This window comes from Blennius ocellaris (genome assembly GCF_963422515.1).
Source record: "Blennius ocellaris genome assembly, chromosome: 5".
NCBI lineage: Eukaryota > Metazoa > Chordata > Actinopteri > Blenniiformes > Blenniidae > Blennius > Blennius ocellaris.
In genome coordinates, this window is record NC_137654.1 from 7407708 (window position 1) to 7427525 (window position 19818).

Genomic DNA, 19818 nt, shown 5'->3' on the forward strand with positions numbered 1-19818 from the left:
ACTGTAATTAATCCCGAGCATCAGCCAGTCTATTCTCATTAATAATGCATTTGGAAGCAGCAGTCCTGACACGGGGAGAGGATTCGGGTCTTTATTCAGAGAATCGGCAACAATGCCAGGCGACCCTCGGAGCCAATCTGCTCAGCCGGAGAGGCAGCCGCTAAGAAAAACATGTTTCACTGCTCAGGCATGCTGGGAGTCGCCCAGCGGCCCCGCATTAGGACACATTCAGAGCGAAAACCATGCCGAGGTCCTTACAAGTTGATTGTAAAAAGCTATTCGACTCCCCTTTTTCTATTTGCCACGCACGTATTTCAAAGTGTCCTATATATTCCTGACAACTGTGGCTCATGAAAAACAAATGTCAGGAATCTCAAGACATTAAACTTCTTAAACCCGTCTTCCTTTCTGCTCCCAGAACCGAGCCGTTCCTCTTTATTTGCAGGACTTCCTGCGTCGCGGTGTAGAAAGTATTAGCCTGTGGAAGTGCTCGGGTGTTTTGAAGCTCTGGTTGCTTTGACAGCGACCGAGTCGGCGAGTAGCACTGTGGACAAGTTGGAAATCCCACTGGAGAAGGAAGTCAAGCTGATCGTGAGCAGACAGAAGCAGGGGTTGTTCTGAACTCTACTGGCTCCGTGATATTCTGACTTTAAACTTGAAGACCGTAAAGAAGCAGCAGCCAATCTCTACCGACTGGTCTTGAAGCAGCTTGGATTAGCAGTCTCGCTGCTCGTCCAGTTCTATCATTTCTCATCCTGCCTTTGGTTCACGAGAGCTCAGACCCTATGCTCCTTGGACTTGCAGTATTTCGACCTGCTTTAGACGCTTCGGTCCACCTTTGTCAACCATGTCCAGTTCCTCGATTCAGCTTCGGCACGTTTCACGCGACACATTGTCCCTCCAGTCAACTATTTGTGAATCTTCAGCAACCCCTTTTCGCCAACTGCTCACTGGCGCTTACCCTCCTTGTGGACACTGTCAATGAGTGTCTTCCAAGCAGCTGTGGAGTCAGCAGTCTTCTGTACGAGTGTGCTGAACTTTACCCGGACGTGTCGGTATTCAGAAATAGTCATTTACTCAAAACCGGGACGCTGAAACCCGCAGTGGGACATGGAGCCACACTGTGGACAGAGCAGAACAGCGTCTCCAGCTTGACACCGCAGACCCTTCGGGGTCCAGGGGTCAGACGTAGCGCAACAAGATCCCAGAGCTGTTGGGTCAAAGATTAGAATGTTCTTCAAGCATCTGAAGGGACATTGGGAGGCAAATTCTTTACATAGACCGGATTTAAATGATCTAACTTTCAGTTTGCCTTTCAACAATCTTTGTCCACAATGAAGCCAAACCCAACAAGTGCAACGGGTGAATTCCCTTCAAGAGTACCGTACCTTTTGAAGGTAAATGTCCCTTCCAGGGCAGTGGTTGTGTGTCCTAATCATGTTGGAGACTGTTTGCCTTTCGCTGGTTTGACCGCAGCCTGAGCCATGTGTGCAGGCAGCGGGGTCTCTGTGGAGCTGCTGTGGTTTTTCTCTTTGAAGGGGATGTTTGCTCCCACCGCACCCTCTCTTCGGTTCACATAAGCCAGGCTCAATCTGGCTTTTGTTCGCGGTGTTTTTTTTTTTTTTTTGTTTCTCTTTGGTTGTTTTTGTCTTCGCCCTGTCCATTCCACTGTTCGAATTTGCCTTTTTCTCAGTCTTGCTTTTGGCTTTTCATTATCGCACGCACACACAGAACCACACTCCTTTGTATTTTCCTCCCCTCCAGTGCTTTTTTTTTTTTTTTTTTTTTTTTTACCCACCTCTCCCTGAAGTCAAACCCTCGAGTTTGATCAATCATTGATGATCCCAGGTGTCCGGAGACCTCAGGGGAAATCCCCATTGGCCCCCTTGTATAGACACCCCAGCACGCGCACGCACACGCACACGCACACACACACACACACACACACACACACACACACACACACACCTGCAGGCTGATAACCCCCCCCCCCCCCCGTCGCTTCCTTGCCTTTCAAGAACATGGTTGAATCTTATTCTTTCCCCAGTCCACTCTCCCTCCCTCCCTCCCTCTCTCTCTCTCTCTCTCTCTCTCTCTCTCTCTCTCCTTCTCTCCTCGGCTGTTTCTTATCTGTCCTCTTTCTTACTTCTCACTGAATGTTGGAGAAGTCTGCTTCAATTAAAGTAGCAGTGGGGTTCCCTAAGCCATTAGCCGTATTAGTGTTGGGTCCTCGCCCGTGCCCCTTCCCTAACAAAGACCCTGAAAGCCCAGCAGAGCACTTGGGTTGGCATTTAGTCTGGATTTGCAGATTTGCACCCTCTTGGCGACGCGGTCGGTGGCAGTTAGCGGCACGTCCGTCTCATAGTCCGGCTCATTGTCTTCCACGTCTCCCCGTCACGTTAAATTGCTCTTTAATGTGTGTTAAAGAAACCATCTTGATTGAGATTTTCTTTCTGGGCTCCCCAGGCCGCTGCCGTTACCGAGGCTGATATCACTGCAGCCGATTCCCCACAATGGGCCACTGACATCGTCGGCCATCGATTAAATAAAAGATGACAACTGGTAGAAAAGAGCGCTGCCTGTGTGATTAATGACATCTGGAATCGTCTCTGTGGCTTCCGGAGGGCCTTATCGTATGCTTAACCTCTAGCAACGATTCCTTTGTCCCCAGATCACAATCGCACACCTCAGACCTTCAACACAGCCGGGTCCCACTCATCAATCATCTTTGATTTTCTGCCACTGATTCAGATAGTTTGAAACCTGCATGTGTGTGTGTGTGTGTGTGTACGTGCATGTTCCTGAGGAAGATGGAGAGAGCACAGTCTATTAAGCATTTGACAATTGAAGACCTCCCACTCTAAGGGACCTGCTCAGATTGTCCTCTCTCTCCCAGTCCCAGGAAGCGAAAGAGGAGGGGGACAAAGGCGTGTCTTTGGAGGAAGGGGAGGGCGGATGGTTGGGGTCGGGGGGGGGGGGCGTCCATTTTCTTTCTAATGAAGCTGTCCGTCACTTGGGTTGTTGACAGAAGGCCAGGATGTAATTCCCACCTGCCCACACCCCAAAACCACCAGTTTGGATCATCTGTAACATCCAGGAATATTAATTGGAAGTCTTGTGATTTGAGCATGTTGTGCGGTTTTAAACCATAATGTGACCAGTTATTGAGTTTCCATCGTTCTACGGACCCAAAATGGTGACATTTTATTTATATTTAATCCAAATATGGTTTCATTGGGCGAGAATTTCAGGCCCTTGTTGTCCACCGCAACAATTCCCTTTCATGTAACCACGTTGTTTTTGGCCGATCGTCCACGCGGCGTTTTAGGAGCCTGAAAATGGCGTTGCTCTGATGATGGGTTCCAGAGAGGAGAAACTCGGCGTTGACGTGTGGATCGGACACGACGCCCATTTGTCTTCTCGGTTTTTGGTGTATTTCCGTGGCTGTGTCACAGCGCCACCTATAGGCCTGGCATGTGTGCGACATCAGTTTGGGTCGTTTTCAGGGTGTGGTGTAGACGCAGATGTTCTCTGCACCGGCGCAGTGTGGACAGGAAACTTTTTACGAATGACAGGGACAAAAAAGACTGTTTGGGTCTTGTTTACAAAAATGACTAAAGTCTAAAGGATCTAGTTTAAATTTAAAAGACTCATAACAAAATGACGTTTTCATTTCAATAACTCAGTATCACCGTCATTGCGATTTCCATTACTTTTTGAACTTTTGCACTGTCTATGTTTTTTGTTTACTTGCAGCTGGAGTATTTTTTTAGAATTGTATTTGCATAATTTCCTTCGCCGTTTGAATTTAATGTTTACTCTTGTGTAGATTTGAGGAATGAAGCCTGTTGACATATGATGTTGAAGAGAAACTCGGCTCCTTTAAAAGAAACCTTAAACCACATTTCCTATTCTGACCTCCAGTATCTCCACAATTGTTGGAATTAATACACAAAAGTGTGTATTGTTGTGGTATTATAAGCATCTGAGAGTTATATAAAAGTGTGTGCAGATTCGGAATGATCAACAGAGCTGAGGTGAATTCATTTAAAAATCACTTTTTTTTCCTCCTATGGAGATCGATGAAAACACTCATAGTTACGCGTCTCAGTTTCCTGAATGAAGCATTCAATCTGCTTGTAAACGCACCTCAATCAATTCTATAGATTTCTCTGTACTGTGATTCCCTTTGTCAGTGTTCATGAAAGCGTTGTGAATTTTAAGGCTGTTTAACAACCACGTCTACCTTGTGTAAAGCCCATGCTGGGAGCAGGAAGTTCTCTCCAGTAGCCACTCAATGAGCCAAAAAAAAAAAAAAAAAAGAAGCCAGCATGTAGGATTGTGGAGCGCGATGCGAATTAGGAACGCTTGTCACTGCTCCCTTTTTAGGGCTTCAGGGGGATTATGTCAGCATGGCTGCCTTGGCTGCACATGAAAGTAGACACACACACACACACACACACACACACACACACACACACACACACACACACACACACACACACACACACACACACACACACACACACACACACACACACACTGAGGTGACCGACCTTGGCCATGTCGGTCAGCCCGGGCACAGTGGTGTGTTTTGTTTCAGGTCGTGTCTCTAAAGCCAGACACTGAAGCGACATCATTCGGACTCTTGGTCGTTACTCACAAATCCACGATGAATTTTTTGTTTCCAGATATTCACTGTTAATGTTGTGACTGACGGGATCGCTCCACAATACACTGGGACAAAGTGTGCAATCGCTCCTCTGCTATTGGTTTGTTTGCATTTTGGGGGCGGAGCTTAGTCAAAGGTCAATTTCTGGGAATTTACAGTCACATTTGAACATCTGTAGACTGCATTGAAACCAGGATATGTATTTTGTGCATGTTGATATTGCGATAAAGGTACGGTTGCAGTATATTGTGCAGCCTTTTTTTATTGTGTTTCAGAAAAAGTGTCTTCATCTGGACTCCAATCAGGCGTCTTCAATACTCTTTTAACACGCAGGCGGGTGGAGGCAGTGATCTTGGTGTTCCTGAGCCCATTGCACAACGATTTTAGCATCAAGCGCAACATTTTCAAACTCTTCACTATTCTGATGATATTACTATCATTGGTGCACAGTATATTGCAAATGTATCATTATCGCGATGTCAACGTGCTCGGATTGAACTGCTGTACATTAAGTTTGCGTTCATGCTCTGCACAATCCATATGATGGAGTAACCAGAACTGTTTGATAGAAGAAAAGTGGAATTAAAAGTGTGTGGTTAATCAAAACAATTGACTCACGTGACAGTCTGAAGTATCTCATACCGGTTTGCCACAAGGCACAAGTTAGAAGCACAAAATAAATAAATAAAATTATCAAAGGCTAATGGCCAAAAGTAATAAAATCAACAAAACAATCTGCTTCTGAGAACTACAGATGCCAAAAAGGCAAAATAAAATGATGAAGCTAAAGCAGGAGCCCAGTCACGGCTTGTGTAAAATGGGACAAGAGAAAGAGCACTGCTATTGAGAGGAATACATCTCAAAGACATTAACATCTAATTAAGTGGATTATCTGGCGCCATTCCAGAAGGCCTGAAGAACCACATGTGGCTCCAGACCCTGAACTACATCAGCTGATATCACAATGGAGCAGAGTGAAGTTACTCACAAAGACAAAAGCTCCGGTCCAACCCCTTTGGGTTTGTCTCCGTACTTATGAAGGAGTGATGATATAACGCTGCCGGACAGCAGCAGCACCGAGGCCCCGAGTAAACATTGTGCAGCATCCAGATATGCGCCTGAGATACCAGGCATGGGGGGGGGGGGGGCGGATACGCTGAGGCCAAGAAGAGAGAGGGCGGGGGGTGTGTGTGTGTGTGGACACACGCACTCACACACACACACCACACTGGCTCCACTTAGCATGTTATGAGTCAAGGGTCCGCTAAGGGTCACGAGCTGAATGAATAAAACAAACCGGGTTCTGGCATCCCTCCTTTTCCCGCTCCACAACGTCCACGATGAGTCCCTGCGGGAATAGATGAGAGCTCCAGCGGGCTGGCTGCCGCCCCTTTGAGAAGCCCGTTTCATAACCCTGGAACTTATTAAACCGGGGGACCGCTCGGATTTTCCTTCCCAGGCCTCAGCAATATTAGCAATCACACGGCGAGTCGCTTCCTTGTTGCTGGATGTGGCACTATTGTTGGTTTTTTTTGAGTGTTTTTTTTTTTTTCCTCCCCCTTTTATTCTCGTCAAGCCTTCGGATCTGCAATTCAATAATCGGGCAGAAAATCTGGTTTGATGCGGCTCACAGGTCTCTGAATCATAAAATAACGCTGAGCAGAGTTTGCTTGAAGATGTGGCATTAAAAAAAAAAGAAAAAAGAAAAGAAAAATCGGTGAGGAGCATCTCGAGTGTTGTGAGTCGGCAGACAGTGTGACAAGCTGATTAAAATGCCCACAGACCGGCGGAGCTGGACCTCCACTCTCTATTCACCGGACGACAAAGGACTTTCTCAGGCTATTGAGCGCAGTGAATGAAGAGGCAGCCGTGTGTGTGTGTGTGTGTGTGTGTGTGTGTGTGTGTGTGTGTGTGTGTGTGTGTGTGTGTGTGTGTGTGTGTGTGTGTGTGTGTGTGTGTGTGTGTGTGTAGATGTGGCTGCATGAGCCGTAGGTGGTAATGTATGCAGACCATCAGCAAACAAGAGAATACGCATGCACATGCCACTGACCCCCCCCTCCATTAGCATTGTGCCACACAATGACCACACCAGCGCGTCCTGGATGACGTGATGCTCCGGCCCAGCATATGGCCGGCCTGGATTCCTGCCCCAAACTGGCACCCAGACGCGGTGTGAGCTGGCTTTGTCCCCCTGTAGACAGAATGCTAATGCCGCTCTCTGCCCATCTCTCGCCACAACGTTCCCCTGTGTTCTCCGGTAACGGCTTTGGAAGCCAGTGGAGCAAATCCCGTCCAGTTTCAAAGGGCTTTGAACCCTCGAACAGTCTGGTAGATATTACTTGTGGCAATGTTTTCTATCTGTCGGTTGGATTAACTCTTCATTGTTCCAGATTAGAATAGATGGTAAAAGACGGACGTTAGATGAGATGTGCCACTCGCACACAGTCGACCGCTGCTCGGATAGCTCGTCCACCAAGCTGCAAGCCCGGACAACTCGTCCGCGACCATTTTTTTTCAGCATTATTGATTTGAAGGATTGGATTTCAAAGTATATTTGACACATTAGGAAGGATTATTAAGTATATATGACACAAAACCATAGGATATATCAGTATATTTGACACAATAATAAGCCATAAAACGCCGCTTCGTAGCTTTGAGTGATGCGTTCAGGTGCATCACAGCAGCGACGTTACTTGATAAACATGATTAAAATATGACTGGTAGCCATTAGCGAGCTGGAACGTGCAGCGCAGCACAAGGTGGTGCTGAAGTTTCAGGTCGGGGCGTCGTGTGAACAAAGAAGACCATTGATCACGAGAGTAAAAAACCATATGATGTCATACTAAATATATATGGACATATACTAGATCAAGGGTCAGCAACCCGCGGCTCCGGAGCCTCATGCGGCTTTTTGGTCCCTCCACTGCGGCTCCTTGAGCCTCGGTCCCACTGCAGTTCATCCTGGAGGGACGTAAGGAGGCAAGGCCACCCAGAGCGCAGTCCCGCTACAAAGAGTGGTCAAATGTAGGGTCGTGAACGACACAGCGATGTAAACATTACACAACAATAATGGCATGAAGAATGTAGAATTGCGGCTGCAGGTCATGACAGTGGCTCAACTGGTGTCTGAAGCTGGGAGCTTCCTGTACCTTTCACAGTAAAACTGCTGCACTGCGGAGCGCCGACAATTCCGGGAGGTTCATTGCAGACTTGTTGAGAGTGACGGCAAATTATAGTGAATTACACAACAACTAAAGGACATTAAAGCCACAACACTCACACTCATGGTTCTAACAATCCTGCATTATGGGTGTTTCTGTTTGTCGTGTTTTAAATGTAATTATTGGGGGTTATATTAGGTTTGTAGTGTTGGTAATAATTGTGTTGTGTTGTGTTTTTGTTCCTTAGTTCATGAAGTTTAGTTTATTAGTTGTAAGTTGTCAACCAGCAGTGAAGAAGGTTTTGTATGTAGTGTCGTCCTGATATGGTCTGCCAGTGGGAGTGTCAAAATAAAATGTGTGCGGTTCTCTGGGTGTTGTGTTCAGTGGGAAACGGGACCAAATGGCTCTTTGAGCATTAAAGGTTGCTGACCCCTGTACTAGATATATGAAACATATGTAACATATCAATTAGAAATAATATGTAAAAGTACATTGTGCAGGATTTAGTTTCTCCCAAAAATTCTGAAACCTCGTCCGTTCACAAGTTGTCCTCTGAGGGTCACGTCTCTGGACGAGTTGTCCTAGAATCCAGTCAATCACCCAGACTGTCACGGCTATTATTGAAAGTTTGAAGCCTTTTGTTTTACACAAATCTGAACACCTCAAATGATGAAGTATTGCTATGCGTTCACAGCATTGTGTTAACATTTAAGTAAACGGTATGAATACGAATCTCTTTAATAGACTGAAAGACCATTTTCTTCTGTAACGTTTTCTGGACTGTCCATCGAGGTTGAAAAACTACCTGATCACCACAACCATTATCCTTCCCTTTTAAATAAGTAAGAGCATGTACCACAAAGCTCTTTAAACAAAGAACCAAAGGGCTTGCTGCAGATGCATTACTATATATATATATATATATATGATTATCCATGATTTTTCAATATGGCCGCTCCTGGCGCGTTATAAAATCACTTTCCTTCACACGATCAAACCAGAACAGCACCGTCAGTTCCAATGAAGCGTTTAACCCAGTACACTTTATTTGACTAGTAAACATGTTGTGCATATTTTACACAGTTAGGAATTCCAGTCAAGTGTTTAGGAGCCGTAAAGTCTCCCCAGCAAACTGCTCTCCGTATAGTACCATGTTAATAATTGATTATCCAACCCGGCCATGGGTTTTGATATAATTACAACCCCTTCCTGGCCTCATACAGGATCAATACGTACTGTTGGATGTGTAAAACTTCAAACATTTGATTGTTTCTGAAACATGTAAAATCCACTATTCTGTACTAAAACTGGAACATTTGACCTCATGGTTCTTTCAGAACCAGGGCTAAAAAAAGAGATTGCACAGGTTTGGTCTGCAGATTATGAAAGAAAATATGCTTGAAAAAAAAAAAATTCTCAAAAGTGTGACAACTGCAATTTACTGGCATCAAAATCCTCTTTACAATTGGTAATTGGGGGATTGCGAAGGTTGTTTCTTGTTTTTGTTTGTTTGTTTGTTTTTTCGTAGCAGGCGATAGAAGTCTGCTCTAGGTACCGAAAATAAAAGTACCAAAAAATAAAGTTTTATTTTGAAAATGTACATTTAAATTTTCTTTGGCCTTTTGAAAAATGATCACTTCCATCCGTGCTTCTTGCCATAACTTCACTCCGCTCTCAAGCTCATGTAAGGAAACATCACTGAAGAGCTGCTTTTAATGGGAGGGAAGGATAAGGCAATAAAAGACCACCAAAAAGAAAACTATGATTTCCCCTTTGTGACATCATGAGGGGAAATAACCACTCCCTCTCATAGTGGAGCTCTGTCTTACTGAAATACTGAATAAATTCATTATCATATGAACAATTTTAACAGTCTTGGTATTAACAGTAACGACACATACGACCAAATTAAGTAAAATATTCAGACGCACAAAATTTTTAACTCAACATTTTCAGGAGCCTCTCCTTCTGACACATTCTGGTTCAAACTGGTGGAACGACAGCATTTATACGAGTCATAGCAATAAATCCATTGTGGTTTCCCTGTTAAATGGTGACCAACTTCCTTTAGCGTCCATCGTTGCTGCTTGTAACAGCATATGTTAAAATAATACTCAAGGTACGACACTTGGAAACTTAATTGTAAAACCTGTTAAATGGCTTTCATCACGACAGTTAAGGATTTCTGTTGGGTTTTTAACATCTGTTGCTAGTAAAAACAATAAATTCTAAAGACTCACCAGTTAACAGGGAAACCTGTTAATCTGAAACACAGAGACGCTCTTCTCCCAGAGACGGTCTGGACGAGACGTGGACAGACACAGACAGAGAAACATCCTGTTCTCAGTAGAGCTCAGTAGAGGGACTTTTAGACTGGAGGACATTCAGGACCAAGACTGGATTTGGGGGAAATACACCTTGAACACAATGTTGTTGGACAAATGACATCAATGAGAAATTGTTGAAAAACTGTATAATATGGGACTTCCATTATTTATCACTTTCAAATCCCAATTCACGAGGTGTAATATGTGGGGACTTTCGTGAAAACCATGAGACGCTCAAAACTGCTTCGCTATAATAAGACCAAAAGACCTTAAAAGACGAGAAAAAAAGCACGGAGCAGGAAATACAGAAACAGTTATTGGAGGGCACCTGTTAGTTGATAATCGCGTTGCGAAAGCAAAGAAGCCCTTGACTGTTGGTGAGGAGCTCATCCTCTCGTGAACCTTTAGGAGACGCTGCAGCACAAAAGCTCGCACAGGTTCCTATTTCAACTCCCACCATAACCAGACACATTTGTAGAAAAGCAGAGGGTTGTTGATGTGCTGCTGCTTATGGAGTCGACTGCACATAAGAAACATACTTCGGCGTTCACTGTCTCCTATCAGAACCAGATGGAAACCAGCTCAGGGCTCCACTGTATAACTGACAACGTAATAATAATAATAGAAATGAAAGTGCATATTATGACTTCCTCTTGCATGACATGAATGTTTCCAATAGCAGCGAGTTTTTGCCATAAATCAAAGAGTATTTTCAGACAGCGAGTTCAGGACTTTGTGCTGCGCTAGCAAGCGTACGCTCCCACGCTTTGATGTTTTACCCAAGTGCAACAAGTTTCTCTGCTTGTGTGTGTGTGTGTCTGTTTCTGCGTCGTCATTCATGCCTCCCTCTTTCCCACGTCGTCACGCTGCACACGGCCGGCCGGCTGACTCTCCTCCGGGGAGGCCGGACTCCTCCGGGTCTGTAATTGTGGCTCAGCCCGTTGGCTGCCTGCAGCGCCTCTGTGGTCCGAGCCTGTCAGCAGAGGCTTCTCCCACGCATCTGACCGCCGGCCACTTAACATACAACACAAGATAATGAAAGCATGGGACCTGCAGCACAAAGGCACATGCAAATTCTCACTGTGATTATCTCGGTTTGACTGGAACCCTCCCCTTTCAGTTTTTGGATCCGCACCGTAGCATTAGCGGCTCGGCGGACTACGGGTTCCCATCAAGACATCCTCAAACTCTTAAGGTTTATAGCAACACTACTTATTAAGTGGCTGTATTTCACTGCCTCCCGGGTCCTCGCCGGCTCTTTGCCGGTCCTCGTTTAAAAGAAGTCAAACCGAGCCTCATCTGTCATTGTCCATCATCCCTGGCTCTCCAGTCCCAGCCTCCTCTGCTGCAGCTCGTCTCCGGTCCGCCATACTTCTGTGACGGCAAAAGGTGTTTCCCCGATTCGTCCGGGTCGGGAGGTCAAAGGTTTTGTTGTTGATGTTAAACAATCTCTCCTCTGAGACTGTCATGCTTCCAGTCGCTGCATTATTAGCAAATACATTTTTTCCCCTTTTCCCTCCTGTGATCCATTATGGGAAGTTTTGACTTTGAGTTCAAAGGATCTGGTTTTGGAAACAATTGTAGCAAAAACTGGGCAATTGTGGAGTTATATATAGTTTTGGTTTGTAAGAAACTGCTAAAACGGTGGAAAACTGCCTGTAATTGTTGAAACCGCTTAAACAAAAAGGGCAACTGAAAAGACATCTATAATTGCTAAAGTAGCTAAAATGGCTCAATCCATATAAAAATGGTTTAAAAAAAAAATAGCTAAAAACATTAAACAGTTAAAATGGCCTAAAATAGCTAAAACTGTAAAAGAAGTTACGACAGCAGACCAGGGGAGCTGAGGGCAGCGTCTGTGACGGATCAAGAATAAAAACAAATGAGGAAAACAACTAAAACCTCTGATAGAGTCAGAGTAAAAAAGGCTAACATGGCCAACATGACCAATTTGTAATTCTACTTGCATTTTCTAAAAGAAAAAAAAATTTAGAATAACATCATTACACAGATAAATCCACTTGAAATGACCAGAAACTAGTAAACATGAAATATTTCATGTCGTATTAAACACGCTTCACGTATGTATGAAAACGTAACCGTTAAAAGTGGTATTCTGCGTGCTGGTTTTCACCGAGCGACCATTGCTTTCTGTTTATAGCAGTGTTTTCACTTCTCCCCTGTGGATGGCGGTTTAATTATTTAATGTGGCACACTTGTGAGGATCCATAAAGCTCTAGTTAGCTGTCCATTATTTCCTCTTTTGCACATTAGCACATCGATGAGTTGCTGCAGTGTCGTGAACGGCCCTGCGCCTCTCGCTGATAGTCCACTCGGCTAATGAGCCGCGGCGGTGAATGACGGCGGTAATGGGAGCCGGTCGGGGGATGGATGACGGCAGATGAAAGCCCGCCGCTCTTACAGTGGACCTCAGGTCGCGCGTGACACGCTGTACCAAGCAGCTCGGCTTTAACACCTGCTTGTCCCGGACAGAGCGCCGCCGTCCAGCGGGTGAAAGGATCCTGTCATAAAACCGAGGGCGTGTGCGTTGGTGTGTGTGTGTGTGTGTGTGTGTGTGTGTGTGGACGCGCTCTCTTTGAGGGAAGTGGCTTTTATCCTGCGTCCGTTCGGCGAAGCCACTTGGTGGGAGAGCCGTGAAAGGGACACTATTCCCCCCCAGTGCGGCAGACAGTGGGCCCCTTCAGCAGCACCGGAGGGCTCGCTCAGAGAGAGAGAGAGAGAGAGAGAGAGACCCTCTGTGTCTGCATGTGAGCTGAAGGCACAGAGAGACGGCCATTGACCTCATAGAAGGCGACGGAAATGGAGAAAGGCCAAACGTGTGTACATCTGTCTCTCATAATATTAGTGATCTGCACATTACTCTGAGACTCACAACCGCCAGAATCACTGCGGGCAGATGCTCAGCGCGCTAAAGTGCGCCGGTGCAATTACATCAAAGTAGGCTGCTGATATCAAGTGAACATGTGATAATGTTGAGTAGCCAACATTATCACAATGGGCATTAACTGTCGTCTGACAGATGTTTCATATCCGTATGTGCCGTTGCCTCAAGCAACTGAACGCACTCGTAGAAACACGTTTCTCTCTCTCAACATAAAAACCCCCTGCAGTTACAAGACTTACGGTTTAAAGTTGAAGGACAAAAAGCATTTCGAGGATTTTCACCGACTTTCTTTTCAACTGACATCACCCGAACGCCTCGGCGTCTCTTCCCCGCGTCATCCTATGGAATCAATTCCAAGCATTTACTGTCAAATGCATGTGCCTGGTTTGTGTATTGTCCGTGGCTGCGTGTGGCCACGGCGGCTCGGCTGATCTCTAACAGAGCATTCTGCTGCTTCCTCTGCCGGATAAGATCCACAGATGCTACTGTGGCCGGGCCCCGAGGCCCCCGGGGGGGGGGGCGGGACGCCAGTCCACCCATCACTACGTAACAATGCGAGGCGGTGGCGGCGTGGCTCCGGGCCCAGTTTAGCCCCTCTGCACCGTCGCCCTGTGCCGTTGACCTCGCATACTTTATGGGGTCCTCCCCCGTTCAGTGGGCTGTCACGGCTCATTAGGAGCTTTAGAAATGAACTTGCACAGTGGACTCTGCCTGTGATTAATAAACATGGACAGAGAGAGAGAGAAAGCGAGGCGGAGAGGAACGGCCAGGCCGAGAGTTCACAGATGAGACCGCATTCCGAGAAGTTTATGGCTCCATAAATACACTTGTTGGCACACATACAGTACAGACACTCGCCTCTCTTCATCCCCTGGTCGTTGTTGTCTGATTGACTTGACTTCGAGTAGCGAAACTAACCAAACAAAGTCTTTCACGTCGGGTTAATTTTTGTATTTTCTTCTGTATTCGCTCCACCGCGTCTGTGCAACCATCCCTTTCTCTTCATACCCCAATTGGGTTGACAGTCTAATGGGCTGCCGGAGGTTATTTATAGGCTGCCGGACTGTGCCGCATGGCCGCATACCAGACCCAGCCGATGAACTCTGGAGATTGCTGGTGAGTGTGAGAGAAGTTGCCTCTCCACCGCTCACGAGGGTTCCACCGCTGTTGGCGTTACTGCTCAACGCTCCAGCAGCACCCCGAGTGTTGTAAAGAAGGATCTATGAAAACTGTGATTGGATTTAAAAAGTCTCACAAAACTGTCGAAACTTCGAGCCTGTGTGTTGTTTTAAGTGTTGTCCCAGAGCCATTTGATGCTGAGGTACTGCTAACATCCTTACCCTGTCCTTACAGGCTCAATGTGTGAACTTTGGGAAGTCTTTACTGTGAACTCAGTGGAAAGAGATCTTTTTCAGGTCCTTTTTTGAGAATTTTTGTCTCAAACCCGTAAGAATGATGTCGAACTAGCCTGACCGTGGATAGCCGTCGTTGCCAGCAGCAATACCTGTTGTTGGAGACAATTTAATCTACGTATTCTTGGGATGATGTTGTTGTTTGTTGCATTGCGCTAGTGGTGGTGTTCTTGAAGACTCGACAAACCAGTTTACTTGAGGTCTGCCGGTGTTTCGTGGCTCTGGAGCGCCGACTAGTGGCAGGAAGGTACACGAGAAGATAAAACACAATCTTACTCGTGTTTTTGTTGAGAGTTTGGAAGTTGTGCTGTTCAGCTGACTCGTGTATCTGTAGTTGTGAATGAAAATGGGGCCACTGGGATTCCAAAACTCTCAGTGGAATAATAGATTTCTGCTACTGAAACACAACATTTCCATTTGGACAGCTCATTCATGAAAGTACGATTATATCCAAAGGCCAAGAATCCTCAAATGACGAAAGATCTGGGATATACTTTAAAAGGTTTCACATGTGGGGAGAGATATCCCATGTTGGACTTCCCCGCCTGTCGTTTTCATCAGCGCCAGCTGTAGTTCTCACGTCCCTTCTCTTGCTCATCCATCTCCACTTTGTCTCCCACTGCAGTCCTCCAGTCTGGTCTCATGGTGGCTCGTGTAGGAGGCCCCGGTCGCTGGTTGGTGGGAGGAAGTTCCCATGGCGAGGGGGTCACCTCGGGGCTATAAATATGCTGACCACGTCACGTCGGCTGGTCAAAGAGCAGGTGAGGACGCCTGCTCTGACTTAGCAGTGAGAACTTGTCGAGAATAGTTCCCAGGCTGGACGGAGCTGAAAATATCCGACGTAACAAGCTGTTCGCCTGAGAATCATCTGCCAAACATCTGGGAAGCAGCTTTTAAGTTTTCAACTTTTCAACCACACTTGAAATGTTTTCAGAAATACATTTCGAAGAAAAGTTTCAGTATTAAAAGAGAAAGTCCGTGTCTCAATGTTGGTGTAGTTTTAACTGCAGGAGCCGACAGCTTTGAGTGGTGCGTTCAGGTGCATCACGTAACTCCGCCCGCCGGCATATAACGAGCTGCGGGGCTCACACAGTGGCTACAGAGGCTACATGCTAAACAGGATTAAAAGATGAGCGATACAGTCATTGGCGAGCTGGAACGTGCCAGTGCAGCACGTGGCAGTGCCGGAGTTTCGGCAATGCGGCCCTGGCATACTTTGGCCCGGATATTTGGCACTGCCGAACCAAACTTCATCGGCCAGAAGGAGCTGGCTAAAGAAAATGATGTCATTTTGGTCGTCAGGACCCGGGAGTGCTGAACTTTCTTCTTGTTCTTATGGATGACGAGTCAGTCTTTGAAATGCAGTGAGATGGTTTTTTCTTTAGAAAAAAAATCTATTAAATCTTAGTCTGTTTTATGGAAACTGATCATAAGGCTCAGGATTTCTTGACATCAATCCACCAAAGGTTGTCGTGTTTAAAGGGGTGAAACGGACTTGATGCTTGTGGGCTAAACCAGTGATTCTCAACTGACGGGTTCTGACCCAAAAGTAGGTGTCAGGTTTGTTTAGAGTGGACTCTGGGCCTTTGTTTGTGCACAATAAAAACAATTATCAGGGGAAAAAAGTCACTAATGTTGTTTATTTACACTCCTTGGCAGCATGTCGATAGGAACTTTAGTAAGTTTGCTTACATAAGCGAAAGTGACAATAACACAGGTACTGCAGCCTGTGGTACATAAACTAACACAGTGTTTGTGGTTTGTGGTTTGGAAACACAATAGAATAAGTTTATTTTACATTTGAGCAGGCTCACCTTTAATTTGTTGAATCTATTGCAGGTCCTATACCATCTTCATGTTTTCTTAAACGTCCAATGTTATACAGTATTTCAACAATTTCTGCCAAATGTAAGGGTAACTGTTACGGTTTGTCACATTGTACTGATTTCATTCAGTATAGCAGAATGGCAGAGCCCCACTAAAAGAGGGAGTGGCTATTTCCCCGCATGACATCATGAAGGGACAATCTGAGACTCGCTTGTATGAACACACATTCACTATAGAGTGGAGCAAGCAAGGGAGATGATGACGTTTCTTCACTTCTACGCTATGGAGACACATTACAGTTACAAAATCATTACAAAGTGAATTTTGCATATTATGGGATGTCTAGAAAAACTGGATAAAAGCTGCCAGTCACTATTAATAAAACCTTGATTGGTTTGTGTCTGAATGTGGCAAGATTGGATCAGTCATTTAATCATTTATTTATTTATTTATTTATTTAACAATATAGCTCACAATGATGTGACATAGTATCACTGGATTAAAATGTTTTGTCTGTCAGTTGAATTTTACATCTCAAAATACATCAAAACTGTGCTTTTAACACTCCGGATTATATGTTGAATTTCAGCTTGTTCATGCCGTGCCCATCATATTTGAACCAAACCAATGAAGAGATAGATGTATAGTTGAATAAAATAGTACGGTACTTTAATTGTGTTTATACTACTACTTTACAAGTCCAGTCAACTCAAGATCAAATTTGCTGCCCCTGAACTCTAACAAATCAGACACATAGGCCTTAAATATGGCATATTGTGACAGCAATACAGTTATTTATTCAGATGGAACCTATATGAGCGAGTTCAGTTGGTGTTTGTTCCCACTTTAAATAAACTCATAGATCCTGCCGTTGTCTGTTGGTATTAAAAAAAAGATCTCTGTAAATACTTGGTTTAACTGTTGAATCTGTCTTGTCTGGATCTGTGTTATTCACCCATTTATGTGCGTGTCCAAACAATGAACCCTCATCATACGCAAGGTGACTTAAAACCTGTTTCATTAGTCATCATGTCCTCCTCCGGCAAGGTGCCTCACTCCCTCGCTTGTTCAGGTAACTACTCTTAACACTGCCTGTTGGACAGTTATTGCTCCAAAAAGATACTGTAATCCAATATAAAGTGAAACATTTACATGAGCCCCCCCCCCCCCCACAAGCGTTCACTCAATAAAACATGGGACAGAGAATTGATTTATTTTATACATATTTCATAGAGACAATTCACGTCTCAGAGGACTGTGTGAATTTTCAGGCTTGTTTAACAGACTGTACAGCGGCCACACCTTTTCTGATTTATACACACACACACACACACACACACACACACACACACACACACACACACACACACACACACTGAGCCCACGCTCCACTCAGATCCTCTGACAGTGGGCGGGGAGGTTATTTCTTATTATACTTCTTATTCTGCTCATGAATAAGTGAAAAGGAGGCCTGAAACACACTCACCCACTTACCCGACGCATGCACCTGCTCCTACTGGATGGCCCGCGGTTACACACACACACACACACACACACACACACACACACACACACACACACACACACACACACACACACACACACACACACACACACCCACCCTTGTCTTTGTCCTGATTGTAGCCCCGGGGGGGCAGACAGTTGGGTGAGATGGCACTGCATGTCTAATGTCTCCACAATCTATTTGCACTTCAAGGTAATGGTGCGCACTATGACAGGTTCTGTTGGTTTTTTTCTTCATGTTTTACCTCCACTCATGCAAGGGTTTTCTCTTTATTCATTATGTAAAGCGACGGGGTGTAAATAACACTCGGCTCGTACTTGGTTCCTGTGTTCTTTACATCCTCGGTCCGAGGCATTGTCCCCACACACACACACACACACACACACACACGCAGAGTTACTTATTTATTTCTGTGGGACCTTTTCTGTCCGGGGTCAGTGAAAGGTCTGAGGATGCCCTGTTCAATAATTGAAGGGGTTTTTATGTCTAATGCAGAGGCTTCCTGCGTGGACGAACCACTCTCCTCAGAGGTGTTGAGTGACGGCTGTGGAAATAGGAAATGAGAGTTGTTGTTCTTTTGAACGCTTTAACTGTAAGAGACACCGTGAGCCGCCTGCCAGGCGGCCGGATCGGACTCGCACTCGGTGTCTGTAATCATTTGCATTTTTATAGAATATACTGGTGTATTGGTGTATTATGTTTGGCAATATTGTTAAGTATATCACAGATGTATCATTTCCCATATCCCTTTTCCCGTTTGATCCAGACTGGAGTTCTCTTCAGGGATATGCCGTTCCGTCTGGGCGACGTGAACGCGCCGACGAACTCTGAACTGGAGCTCACGAGAGATCTCTGGTCCTCTTGAAAAGCTTGGTCTGGCTTTGTGACAAAGGATCTTTCTGGCGGGCGGTGTGAGAGGGCATGACGTATTCTGGGTCGTAAACAAATGAAGCTAAAGGTGCGAATCAGATGCGGAAAGAAAAAGCGGGAAAGTATCCTGTGTTCAGACGTGGAGTAGTGAGGACGACGTATAGAGGAAGAAGTCGAGACGGTGTTCGTTGATATCTCGTCAGAAGACTATATATTGCTGTTGTTTAGATAGATAGGTACTTTATTAATCCTGGTTATTTGTGGCTACCCATTAGCCATGAGCTAACTAGCCTAGCCACCACAGGCTAAAGCGGCAGGACTTCCTGTTTCGGTTCGGACCGATCGATGAGCCGTGTTTCTTCTTAACTTCCTCTCTGGTCAGTGTTTGTGTCAGGCGACGGCGCCCCCAAACCAGCAGCGGGTGTAATTGCGTGACGTTTTCCAGGTGGTTTGTTCTGGTCTTAGTTGTGCTGCTGAACGCCACTCGAACCAAATGAAGGTGTGACAATTCTTGCCCCCCCCCCGTCCCAGACTATCCCAATGTTAAAGGCCCCAATTCCAAGAAATTACCATATTTTCTGGACAATAAGTCTCGGAACCTTCTGCGTGTGTTTGCTCCGGAGCTCTGGCTGTTCCGCCCAGGATTTGCATTCCCAGTTGTCTTCGTCACGTTAACGGTTTCTCCTCCTTTCTCCAGTCCCTCACACGTCTCTCACACCTTCTGAACTCAAACTGGGCTGCTCTCTTTCTGTTTTATGATGTACATTTTATCAAGTATTTTTTAAGTTAAATTTTCATTGTAACTTTCTTTTCTTTTTCCACATTTTCTTGTTCTGTCAGTTAGATACACTACAGGGGCTTTTTCTGGGGTACTCTGGGGTATCGCTGTTGTTTAGAGAGATAGGTACTTTATTAATCCTGGTTGTTTGTGGCTACCCATTAGCCACGAGCTATCTAGCCTAGCCACCACAGGCTAAAGAGGCAGGACTTCCTGTTTCGGTTCGGACCGATCGATGAGCAGTGTTTCTAAATTTTCATTGTAACTTTCTTTTCTTTTTCCACATTTTCTTGTTCTGTCAGTTCGATACACTACAGGAGGTTTTTCTGGGGTACTCA

General features: G+C 45.4%; 1 protein-coding gene across 1 annotated transcript in view; it reads left to right on the forward strand.

The window, feature by feature from the left end:
- LOC308130151 (plexin-B1-like) overlaps positions 1-19818 on the forward strand; it is an 81233-nt gene that overhangs the window by 17066 nt on the left and 44349 nt on the right. The window lies entirely within an intron of this gene.